The sequence below is a fragment of the Chelonia mydas genome, chromosome 1, assembly GCF_015237465.2.
Source record: "Chelonia mydas isolate rCheMyd1 chromosome 1, rCheMyd1.pri.v2, whole genome shotgun sequence".
NCBI lineage: Eukaryota > Metazoa > Chordata > Testudines > Cheloniidae > Chelonia > Chelonia mydas.
In genome coordinates, this window is record NC_057849.1 from 257,569,902 (window position 1) to 257,583,021 (window position 13,120).

Here is a 13,120-nt window from a genome sequence, read left to right on the forward strand (position 1 = left end):
TTTTTTTTACCTTTTCCCTTCACCCTTTCTCACCCAGTCTTTCTCTGAGGAAGAATGGTTCTGTTTTTTGTTAGAAATTTAGCTTAGTTTTAGTTTTTAAAGACCTAGACTGCAGATTTTAGTGATTTGTAAGGCTTTTTAAGATCTTTTTTATCTTCATGCAAACACATAGCGTTTCATCTTATTTGCATTAAGAATCAATATGGAGCGCAGTTCATTTTGCATCTCCCATTTCTTTGCTGTGAGGCCAAAATGTCTGAAATTCCCATGTATGTTTATTGGGTTGTGAAGATGAACGGGGCTTGTTCTTTGCAATCCTGCAAAGATTTTTAACCGTGGTTTTGTAGGGAGGAACAATCCATAGTTGCTCTGAAATCAAGCTAGAGGGTGTAAATTTTGGGTGTTCCAATCTCCAGCAAATGTAAACTGGTTGTACTGGAAATTAACAATAATAAGCTGTTCTTCTTTTCACTGCCTCTTATTAAGAAGCAGGTAAGTATTTGGTATCATTTTGCTTTGAGAGTACTGAGCAGCCTGCCCCTAGTTGTTTCTCAAAACTTGCTTTTAGATCTTAGCCAAAGGAAAACTTTGGGGACTCCCCAACTCTGTCTGTCTTCTCCTGCTATACATTGGCTAGTTAAGGTTGTTCCTTGTCGGCACCAGTTTTCTTGTTCATTGTAATTGTTTGAGCTACCAGGAAAATAAGTAAAAAATGGGTGGCCATCAGACAGTAAACAAGATGTTTAAATGTCTAGCTTTCAGTTGTGCACTGGTTTAACTGGAATCACCTTAATTAAAAAGTTTTTTTGCTGATCTTTTCTTCTGGAATAATGAAGTTTTAATTGGTGTATAATTTAAAAAAGAAGTTTGCTGAGAACTTTTAGAGCACATTAAGGCATAGGCAATGTTACAGAGACTGTGAAAGGGGGGTGATCCATTTCTGTCCCAAAATCAACAGGTCTGGTCTCTAATAGAAGAAGGAGATGGGGTGGAGGAAGAGGAACTTCTCTCCTGTCAGACCCAGTGGTTGATTTTTAGCATTACTTAGAAAGCAAGTACTTGAATTCAGTAGCCTTCATGTATTTCGTTTCCCTGTCAAGTTGATCATTCAACAGGGAATTGTTTTAGTTCAAAATCATATAATTTTCCCCCCTTCAGTTGTGTGGAAAGGTCCAAGTTTGACTTCAGGCTTTTTGTGTGTGGATCAGGATGCTGTTTAGAATAGCTGGACAGGTGGAAACTTTTTATGCATCTGATTGAAAGTATAAAAACATTAGTTGTGCCAGGCTACAAGGAGCTTATTTCTATTTAACAAGTGCAGGTATTCAATATATTTAATAAAATGTAAGCATTTTAATCAGGAGCATTGAGTGACTTAGTAGTTGAGGAATCATTGTATAGGTATGGTCAAACACTTACTATGGATATTTTAACTATTTCTTAGGAAGTCAGATGTGACATAGTGGACAAAACAGAATGTACTTTCTTCATAAGACTTGTATAAACTCAAACTTTACTTAATTCAACAGGTAATGCAAAGGCTTTGGATAGTGTCAATTTTTCATATGAAATTACACTCAGTAGTTATTGATGTAGACTTCTTTACCCTGGGTTCTCATGTTAAGTAACATATTAACATTGTGGGCTTTGAGGCACAGTACTATGTTTGTTACCTGGACATAATTATGCCTTCATCTCAGAAGCACATGTATCTTGTAAAGTTGAATATTACAGTGTTTCTTTAAGTCAAAACCCATCATTTGCGGGTTATATTCCTTCACTTCCATTGCTTTGACTGTTTTTTGTCTCATGTCAATAACCTGTTTCCATAAACACCACAACTCCAGTTTTTACTATATCTTAAGGCTTTTTCCCTTTCTTTTCCTGAAGTAACTTTGAATTAGTGATGTGTTGTGTAGTGTGGTGTGGTAGGTCCCAGCTATAGAATGGGTTGTGTTGCCCCACTCCTAGGATAATTGTTGCATCATGCTTTTGAACTTACCTTAATTATTTACTAGAAACATTACATTTTTTTTTAGCAGTAATCTAAATATTCGCTTATGAACTTGATTGTGCTCATAAAGTGAAGTGTCAGAAATTTCTAAATTGTTGTGGCCATATTGCTTTGCTTGCAAGCGTGAAGGGGATTCTTTTTGTATATTTCTCACTGTTGGCTTATTTAGTTCAGTGTTAATTTAAAATATGAATTTGGCAGATTGGAGACCTAAGAGCAGTGGTGAGTCCAGTTGAGTTGCTAGAGCTGAAACTAGCAGATGTCAAATATTTTCATCATACAGAAGCCAAGACTTGGTCTGTAATTCATCCCCAATTGTGTTTTTGTTACGTACCAAGACTGTTTAGTTAGTTCGTTTTCAGAATGCACACAAAAAAGGAAGGTATTGGGATTCTGTTTCAGAACACAAAATGCATTGGGAGAATTCAAAAGGTGTTCACATGGGGTTGCACTAGTAAACCTCACTTTTCTGCTCATCCAGTCGCTTCTTCCCCACTGTGTCGCAGTGCTGGATCTCTTTCTAAGAAGCCTTGGCTGTTATTTCTCTCCTGTTTTGAAAGCAATATTTACTCTGAAGCCACAGAATGTGGTATAACTGAAGAGCTTTTACAGTTTAAAAATGTTTTATATAAGTGCAAAAATAAATTCTAATAAAGGCTAAATTCCTTGTCCGGGGGAAGAAGCAGGAAGGGAATACTGTATTACAAGCCAGCTCAAGTGTTTAACTACAGGTTCATATCATTTGCCAACACTAAAATACTGTTGTTTCTCCTGGATACTGAGGAGTATTAAAAAAAAAATCTTGATATTGTGAATGGTTTTTCTTCTAGTAAATTAATGGTTAAACTTTACATCTTGTTTTGTCATCCCTTGTAATTCTTAATGAATCCCTTAAAAACTCTTGACTTTAGGAGCTGAACATCTTAGATTTTCTCAGTAGTTACAAAAGTACTGGTACCGCTTCATTGTGAACAGTTGACAAAAATTGGTGGGAAGGAGGACTGATACCTGTCTGTACATGTGAAGCCCTAAGTTGAGTTCTGCAAAGAATGCTAAATCTGAACACTTGGGCCAGGTCTATGCTAGAAACTTCTGCTATTATAAGCAATATCAGGTAAGGTTTTTTTGGTGACATTTATGTCCTGGCGAAAGCCTTCGTGTAGACATGGACATTCCTTCATAAAAGTGCTTTTGCTGATATAGCATATTTTGTTTGGGGACCTGGTATAAGCTGTATTAGCAGAAACACCGCTAAAAAAGCGTAGATGCAGCTTTCGCTCAGATTCTGCTGGTATATGTATACCCAGCAAACCTTTCTCTGTGTAGTCTAGGCTTTGGAGTAAAAGTCTTCCATTTTCATTAATACTGTAATGAAATGCTTGACAAGTGCTTTATGTAAATTTAGCATCCCAAATAGTCTTCAGAAATACCAAATTTTTTTTAAGTTCATTTTGGGCAAGATTTCCTTCCATTAATCAGGTGCGGTAAATGGTGTTATATATTGGAGAGGATATCTTGAACTTTGTATTCCTTGATAAATGTTATAACATTGTAGTAGACTACATATCTTTTGGTTGTTGGATAAAAAAATATTGTTTGAAATGTAAGTTAGTTGTAAAATATTAAACAACTCTCTCATTTCCTGAGAACTGTTAATATACAGATTTGTGGTAGCAGAGATCTGTATGGAATTTAGTGTCCTTCGGCTAGGCATATCCAAAAATCAGATTCTATTGATTAACAGCAGCCCTTAGAGCCAAATGTACACTCCCTTGATCTCCCTTCCACTTGGTATCCATTTTTTATAAATCTTGATTTCTTCTCATCTTGACCCTTAATTCTTCTGCAACCCTCGTATCCAAGGTGTATACATTTCTCATATTGAAAATCTTCAGGACTTGCTCCTCTTATAAAAATGATTCATATTTTCATCTTCTGTCATCTAGATTACTGTAATTCTTTGTATAGAAGATTAATTTTCATTGACTTTAAAATGTGGAAGGTTGTTTCTTCATTAGAAACACATCACCTCAAATTTTAACCTGACTCCCTGTCTATTTCAGAAATTGATACAAAGTCTCTACCCAGTTTTCAGGCTCCTTCTTGGAGTTTCTCTCCATTTGTTTGACCTCACTTTTTTCTTTCTAGCCTTCTCTCCTTTTACGTCTGACTCCTGCCCCCTTTCTTGCACAGCAATCAGATCTTAATCCTGATTCCCCTCCCTTTCAATTTTACATGTGCTCTTTCTCTCTGAAACTTGGGTGAGTCTGTCTGTCGCAGTTCACCTTATTTTCATTTGCTGCCTCTTTAATAGATTGTATAATCAGATAACTTACAAAGTTTTTGTATTATAGCAAATAAAACTATTTTTACTTGTATTACAATTGTGCAACTGAGACTGTGCTAGACATTGTACAGACTCTAAAGTTATAGTCCTTCTTCAAAGAGCTTACAGTCTCAGTAGACAAGATATGCAAAGGGTAGGGAGAGGGAGCAGAGGAAGGTGAGGTGAAGTGACTTGTTCATGACCATGTAACAGGTAAGCGACAGAGCCAGGAATAGAACCTGGGTCTCTTGACTCATGTTCCTGTGCCCTATCACAAAGTCACACATCTTCCACACCCTTTACTATGAAATACTGTCCATCAGCAACGAAGCTGTAGGCAATTGTCAAGAATTCACTTGGAAATCTTTATTTTTATAACTTAAATGTATTTTTCACTAAAACTGCTTGTTCTGGTACCTGAAAAATTAGAGAACTCATTTTAAAAAAACCCAAAAACTAAGACCTGAAATCATTTCGTATATTTAAATTGTAGAAATTATTTAAAAACTAGATTTATTACCTTTTCTGGTGAGACCCAGTTCTAGTTTTTCTCTCTTTCCTGTTTTTGTTTTTTGAAGTGTTAATGGTGTCAGTTGTTAAACAGAACCCTTAATTTGGGGGTTGGACAGGTAGAAAATAATGTAATATGTATTGTATTGTTACAGTTGGCAATTATTTTAATCAACAGTAAATAATTGAGGGAACTGAAATAATTTCTAGTTTGTAGTCAAGTGGACTGTCAAGGTTAGCATAAGATTTTTGAGAAGAACAGTAACTTGATATTTCTATGGTGGTTGATTCAAAAATCAATGATCCTGCAGACTTCACAACCTTGCATTCCATTCCTAATCTTATGATACCTACAACTATTTATCTTTTTTTCCTACACACTGAATTGGATATGTAAACTTGCAATGTTCTACAAATTTTTAAAATAAAAACTATATACACCATAAGTTAAAGGTCTATGGAAATTGTGTGTGTGTGTGTGTGTGTGTGTGTGTGTGTGTGTGATATATAAACTCAAGAGGTCCCTAGGCATTCAGGAATTTTAGATGCTAGATTCCAACAAAACCTAGTTAATTTTAAGTAGATGCGGTTAAGATGGTCTCTTGTTAAATGATCTCTTTCAGGCTGAATCCTTAACTCTGCCTAAAAGGAGCCATCAGTTCAGATCCTTAATCAATTCTTCGTTAAAACTCTTGTGTAGAAATTTTTTTTTTCCTACTAATGTGTGTGGGTTGGGTGCGGGGGGGAAGATTAAGTATACTATTGGAAGAATTCTGGCTCTTTGCTATGGATTGCTATGTCCAAAGTGTACAGCAGTTTTTTTCTGCCAGTGGATTTAATGGGACTTATAAGTATATCCATTGCAAGTCCGTTTCCTCCCCCCCCCCCCCCCCCCCCCCCCGCCTTTCTGGTTGGTTGTCTCTAGTCTCTCCTCCATGACTTGCTTTCATGCTTCAGTGGGATGGTCTTCCAGTGCATGCTCTATTGATGTAATGATCTTACTTTAATCTTTCTCTGCACATTAACCAGTGCCCCTCTGTGGAGATTGAGCCCAAAGTCATTTAGATTTGTTATCTGACAAACTAAGTAATTTTGCTGATTTGTTTACCTGTCAGCTTAAACTACTTATATGGGTCTCCAAGGATTTGGCTTCTCAGGCTTTACCAAAACTGTAGCAGCAGGTTGAAGTAAAATACATCTGTCTCTGCATATGGTTGTAGTCAGTGACATGGAAAACATCGTGATCCCACTGAATTTGGATACATGAATCCGACAAGCAAGACGTAAATCATTATTTTATACACGGGAACCTTCTTATTTGCTAAGTGGTAAGCAACATGTCCATGGGCATGATCCGATATTTCTTCCTTAAAGCATGTTTCCTGATGTTAGGTTGTTATATGAATCACAGCACAAAATTACAAATGTCTCTGAATCTTTGTGTATTTTGAAGGCTTTACTTTGTCATATACAAATAACTGTCTTCAGCTATGCTTTTGTTGTATGATTTTTTTTAAAGAAAATGTTGGCACATTTTCATTTTTCCAAGAATTCTGAACAGCTACCATTTTTAGATGGAGGAATTGTAGTGGGTAACTCAGCCAGTTGTGTAGTTATCTCAGTTACATTTGCATCAGGAGAGATGTGGAATTGATGTGGCACTAGTTAGATTCTCTCTACTTCTCCTGTTGTAAAATGGTATGTGCAGGAGCAGCAATAGTACAGGGGATTCACCACTGCTTGTGTGAGGTACAATGGCAAGAGAAGTTTTTCTCTTTTGTCCTCCTGTCCTTTTCCACAGCACCAGTGCAAAACTATGCCTATATTAGCTCTCTTCCTGCATTTAGGATTTTTCCAACAGGATGCTGGACTTCAGGACCAGATTAATTACAAGTCTCTGCGGGTGTTGCTGGGAAGCATGAGTGAGAGTGAGCCATGGTGATTCTCCTACAGACGAATTTCTAAAATGTATAGTGACTGTAGATGGGGGTCGGAAACCTTCGGCACGCGGCCCATCAGGGTAATCTGCTGACAGGCCGCGAGACATGTTTGTGTTGACCATCTGGAGGCACAGCTCCCTGTGCCCGCGGTTCGCCGTTTCCGGCCAGTGGCAGCTGCGGGAAACGGCGGCTAGCACATCCCTGCGGCCTGCTTTTTTTTTTTTTTTTTTTTTGGTATTCTAGGTAGAAAACGCATCCTTTCTGGCATAATAGTGAATGGTTGCTTCATTGTGCTTTCTTCTGGTGGTCCACAATGTTAGTATGCTAAAATAGGCTCATTCACCTCTAATTTCAACTCGTACTAGGGCCCGTAGTGCTCAGAAAATTGACTCTTCAGTAATACTTACATATTTGAAAATTGCTGTATTTCAAAACTTGTTAAAACTGTACAAATGAAATTCCTGTCTGAAGCTTATATATTCTTAGACTGAGTATTATTTTGAATCAGTCTAGTTTTACAAAGCTTATGCTAAATATTGACAGGTTTCAGAGTAGCAGCCGTGTTAGTCTGTATTCGCAAAAAAGAAAAGGAGTACTTGTGGCACCATAGAGACTAACCGATTTATTTGAGCATAAGCTTTCCGATGAAGTGAGCTGTAGCTCACGAAAGCTTATGCTTAAATAAATTGGTTAGTCTCTATGGTGCCACAAGTACTCCTTTTCTTTTCGCTATATATTGGTGGCACATCCTTGACTGGGGAATGTACTAGACAATAAGTTGATTAACAAAATGATTGAGTTGTTGTTAAGCTAGGCATTTACCTTGGTATATTGGGGCCATTATTAACTATTAATGTCCAAGGCCCCTCACGTTGTTTATAACTTGGGCCAGTAGTCACTAAGTAAAACTAATGTAGAGGATTTGCATTGTGTATTTTAAAATCAGATAGGTTTACTCAGATAACTAAAGGGGGAAGTTTAAAAAGTTATTGCTAATCGCTTTCAGAATGGTGAATGAGCTGAAATGTCTCCCTAGCTCGTGTTGGTGAAAAGCACTCTCAATCATTTGTAAACCTTCAACATTTTATTTCAAAATATTTTAGTAACCAATTACTAACAAAACTTTAATATATCAATTAGTTTAATGTAAAAGCAGTAAAGTTCTCCAGATGTCAAATCCAGAATAAAAACAGGATGGAAACTGGGTTACAACCTCTTTGAATCAGATGGCTCAGTAGTTTTAGTGCTCTTGATTGTGGCACTGATCCAAAGCCCATTTTGAAGTCAGAGTCTTTCTATTGACTTCAGTGGGCTTTGGATCAGGCCCTCAGTGAACTTTCAGATCACTGTTCTGAGGAAAATGGAAGGTTTTCTTTTGAGGAAGAGCTGTGTGGTACTTGGCATAGAATCTGCACTCTGATCAGGGAATGTGAGATATAGCCAAATTACACAGTGTAAGAATTTGCGTGAAGAATAAGCACCCCAAGATGCATTCTTTTCAGATTGGGGCTATAGCAATAAATGGTCTTTTATAACATTTACTTGACATCTTGCCCCTTGCAAATTAATTATATCAAATGTGTGACAATTCCCCCCCCCCCCAAAAACAAAACAAAACAAAACAACAAAAAAACAAAAAACCACCAACCTGGTAGATGAGGTGATATGTACATCTGCCACTAAGTTCGACATTTTCACCAATAAACTTTGGGTTGCTGCTACGAGCCTCTGTCTGAAACGCTTGCTTTACTCTCCTAAAATGGCTTACACGCTTCCATTTGTAGACTTTCAATGATTCTGATCACTCTGACATGAGGTATTAAAAAGTTGTTCTGGTTAGGCACAACTGTTGGGTAGGGTTTTGCTTGCAGTCCCAAACTTTGAATTCAGGCGTCTTATTTTCCCTTTGAGTTCCTTGAGGCAGAATGCACATGAATACTGCATTAAAGTGGGGTTTTCGGGGTGTGATGTGGTGGTAAGGGGAAGCAAAAAATACAATTTCTTACAGTGAGGAGAATTAAAAGCCTAATGCCAGAGGCTCTTGGAGTTTCCAAAACACAAATGGTGTATTAAAGCAAGAAGGTTATAGGTTCCTGAAACAGATGCAGGAAAAAAAAATTGCAGCTTTGGATCAAACTTTCGTATTCTAGGCACAAAGAAGCGAAGTTACTTCTGGTTGTTTAGGGATTAGCATCCTAGGATGTTGTGAGGTTTGATGTGTAACTCAACTCCGTAGCTTTTGTGGCTCTGAATCTGAATCTTGTACTTTTTTAGGTCTTGTTTGAATTTCCGCCTGTATTTGATCTTAAATCAGATTATTGGATTCTGTTTAAATACAGCAGTGGTATAGTTAATCTCTGGTTGCCCTCTAATTAAAAATCGCTCCACAATTTTTTTTAAAAAAAGTAGGAAAAAACTATCAAAGTCCTTGTACACTAAATTTCAGCTTGAAGCTTGTTGCTTCAGAGGGGTTTACAATGAAAATACTATTGGACTCATTTATTTGCTCTTAATGGGGTTTATAACACTGACCATTTCTAAATATCATTTGGTAGAATTCTCACTCCTGAATGTTTCCTAGACAGAACAGGGTGGAACTCTGCAAATGTTACAGGTTTTATTTTGTCCCCAAAGAACAGCAGAGCATCTACTGGCGGTCACATTCCACCTGAACTTCTAATGGCTGCCACCTGACATTTCCAGTCCTTTCCTTGATCAGTCAGTGATGGAGCTTCCCACAAAAGCTTTGCCCCTTCAACCAAAGTAGTGACTCTTCACTGCAGTGAAATTTCTTGTTGCTTCGGTTTTCTTCAGTCCCTCCCTGGCTGAGATTCTTTTTGTCACATCTCTCCTTGAAAGAGTCATTTTGTCTCCCCATAAGGAGACCTTTAGTCCCTGACATTGTAACTTCCAGAGCTTGTTGGTAGCACTTTGTTTTACCTCTTCCTTGGGTTTATTTGACATTTTATCTTTATCTTTGTTTCAGGGTATTGAACTAAGTTGTTCAGGGCATCTAAGTGTTTTTGCCTTGTGAGGATCCTTGGCTCACTGTCTTCTCAGCTTATCTTTTTGGAGGGTACTTCAGGTCATGAGCCTCCATTCTTGGATCCCCAGTCTAGTTGCTTAACTGTGAACCCAAATAGCTGGTTACACTTTGGTGCTTGGATTGGTGTTTTCTTTCTTGCTTCTAGGCCGTCTCCTGGATAGCTTTCAGGTCTCTCTGTAGAGAATATCTTGATCTCAGCATTTCATGGCCATTGCTTCTGCCTGAAAGCACAAAAGAAATGCCATATGTTTCATATGCAGTAGCCTGCATTGTGTGGCACCCAGCAGTCAGTGTTGATGGTAAAGCTTTGAGGTGGACCTGTTAATGCTTGCAGGGCTCTAGAGTTGGTATCCTGATGGGGCATTCTGCATGGAATATTGAGCGCTTGTTGATAGTTTTGCCTGATGTGGAAGACTGAGTGTGCCAAGTACAAGACAGTGCTGCTTGAAGTGTCTATTGGACAAAGCAGAGAGAAGCGCTGGTATCAAGCCTTGTCCGCTCGTTAATTCATTTTATACTTCAGACAGAGCTATTCCATAGTCCGATTTACTGATGCATATCAGGACTGCTGATGGGTTGTTCAGAAGGATGATCATTCTTTGAAGTCCCACTTTGATTCATCTCTCTTCCCATTGCAGTGCTATAAAGGGGGATCTAGACTGGAGCCTCAAGGCCCTGTCTTACCTGCTATAAGAATCTGCCTCATGGCTTACCTTGCATGTTCTATCATCTTATACAGCTTCTGTGCCAAGATCCTTCAGGCATTTCTGTGCACACAAAACACTGTCCTTTCAATTAAAGCACCTATTCTTTGAAGATTGACTACTTTGAGGCCATTGATTCCCATCTGCAGAACACATTTAGGCTATGAGATCAAAAACCTTCTCAGGTATCCGGAGGCCTCTGGTGTAAGTTCCCAAAAAACTGGGTTTATTCCATCCTCTGTTAGAAGCTAACCACCCAGAAACTTGGTAGAAGGGCCTATTAATATACTTTCAGAAACAAGTAAGACTAATCTTGATGAAGTGAGGAGAACTTTCTCCAGTTTTCTAATCTGAATGAGATTCACCTGAGCCAGAAAACATGAGAGAGAGACTAGCATAGAGTGCCTCAGCCCATTTGAAGTGTTGCTTCTCTGCTATGTAATCGGTAAGGATATATTTTGCTTAGAATGTAAACTCCTTGTGATAGGGACCATTTTTGTTTTCTGTTTGTACAGTGCCTTTTTCAATGTGGTCCTGGTCCCTCTCTGGCATTACTGCAATATAAATAATGTTAGAGATACTGTTCTTCACCTTAAATAGAACAACTTTGAGATGCTAGGGCACTAAGTTCCTAGTACATTAAAGGTCAAATTCACCTTCAGGATCTTGATTAGTAATCACAGAACTGGAAGGGACCTCAAGAGGTCATCTAGTCCAGTCCCCTGCACTCAAGGCAGGACTAAGTATTATCTAGACCATCCCTGACAGGTGTTTGTCCAACCTGCTCTTAAAAATCCCCAATGATGGAGATTCCACAACCTCCCTAGGCAATTTATTCCAGTGCTTAACCACCCTGACAGGAAGTTTTTCCTAATGTCCAACCTAAACCGCCCTTTCTGCAATTTAAACCCATTGCTGCTTGCACTCCTCAGAGGTTAAGAAGAACAATTTTTCTCCTTGCTGCTTGTAACAACCTTTTATGTACTTGAAAATTATGTCCCCTCTCGATATTCTCTTCTCCAGACTAAACAAACTCAATTTTTTCAATCTTCCCTCATAGGTTATGTTTTCTAGACCTTAAATCATTTTTGTTGCTCTTCTCTGGACTTTCTCCAATTTGTCCACATCTTTCCTGAAATGTGGAGTCCAGAACTGGACACAGTACTCCAGCTGAGTCCTAATCAGCGCAGAGTAGAGCGGAAGAATTACAATACTCCTGCCAATACATCCCAGAATGATATTAGCTTTTTTTTGCAACAGTGTTACAGTAATGTCTGACAGTAATGTATGAATTTGAATAACTTAAGGCCACTTAGATGTCAGGTGAGTCTCCAAGTGACTGGTAGGAGGAAAACTGCTCCCAGGCTGAATGCCTGGACGTGCTGCAGACTGGAAAACCCATAAAACCCATGCAGTACCAAAATGATCTATGTTAACACAGGATAGCCAGGGTCCCCTGAAGAGATGAGTCACACACTATGAAAGTAAAAAAGCATCACATTCAGTGCATGACTGAGACCTCCTGGTCTATAGCTTGCTTAGTGCCAGCAGGGAATAACTACCATCCCATTGTAAGGTCAGAAGGTTTCATCTGACTGGAGTTGACACATGTGTATCCCCTGGTGTGCAGATACTTCCAACAAGTTGAGATCTAAGGAAGTTTAAGGTGAACCGTAGCAGTGAAAGTTCTTGGTGGTGTCAGTGAACATCCAGATATTAATAATGGACCAAGATAGGAGACTACTAGGACTGTGCACTCAAGGTAGTGCAGTAAAGCTGTGGTTGCTGTAAGAGAGGTGTGTTAGCATCTGGCAGCATCGGTGAGAGGTTAGGGCTGTTGTGTGTTCTCTTGTCTTATGGTATATGAGGGCATTGTGAATTGAGTGATGAGACACATTGGCCATTGTTGGCTTATGAGGGTTATGGTTTTGACCGTATTCGGTCTATGAAAGATTGTGGGATTGAAGCAACTTGTTCAGTCTGTATCTTGCTCACGATGTGGTTCCTGATATGGTAACATTTCATGGGATGTTTTTCTTTCACAGATGAGTTCTATGGTTGCATGGGCAGTAGCTGACAAAAGGACCTTTGGGCATAGCAGAAGTGTCTGCTGTTGGTGCAGCTCATAAGAGAACTGTTGCATATCTTCTTTGCACCTTGAGGCTACTCCACTCTAATGCTATTTTTGTGGGTAACCTTTTGGATATGGCCTAATTAAAAATAGGTCATATGTCTCAGTAATGCATCGTTGGACTCTTAGGGTGAAACATTCTCTCTTCTCTACATCTTCACTTTACCTGTGAACACAGGGTATTAATGGATCCCCAGATTAACCTAATGAAGGATCCTTCTGAACCACCCTAACACTGAAGGTCGCTTCCTGGGTATTGGTGACTTTTGCGCTTTGCTTCCGACCTTAAACCAGAGTGCCTGTTTCCATCATGTAGTAAGTCTTCTGTATTTGGGAGGGTGCCATGATTTCTCTAGAGATCATAAATCATTACATTGGTGGTGATCAAATGTGTGCATACTCCCCTACTTTGGTCAGATCTTTGGTGCATTCTGGGTGAAAGAGATAGT

The 13,120-nt window shown here is 38.8% G+C and overlaps 1 protein-coding gene across 7 annotated transcripts in view; it reads left to right on the forward strand.

The window, feature by feature from the left end:
- Nucleotides 1-13,120, forward strand: part of EP300 (E1A binding protein p300) — a 132,677-nt gene that overhangs the window by 2,174 nt on the left and 117,383 nt on the right. The gene's annotated exons all lie outside the window — the stretch shown is intronic.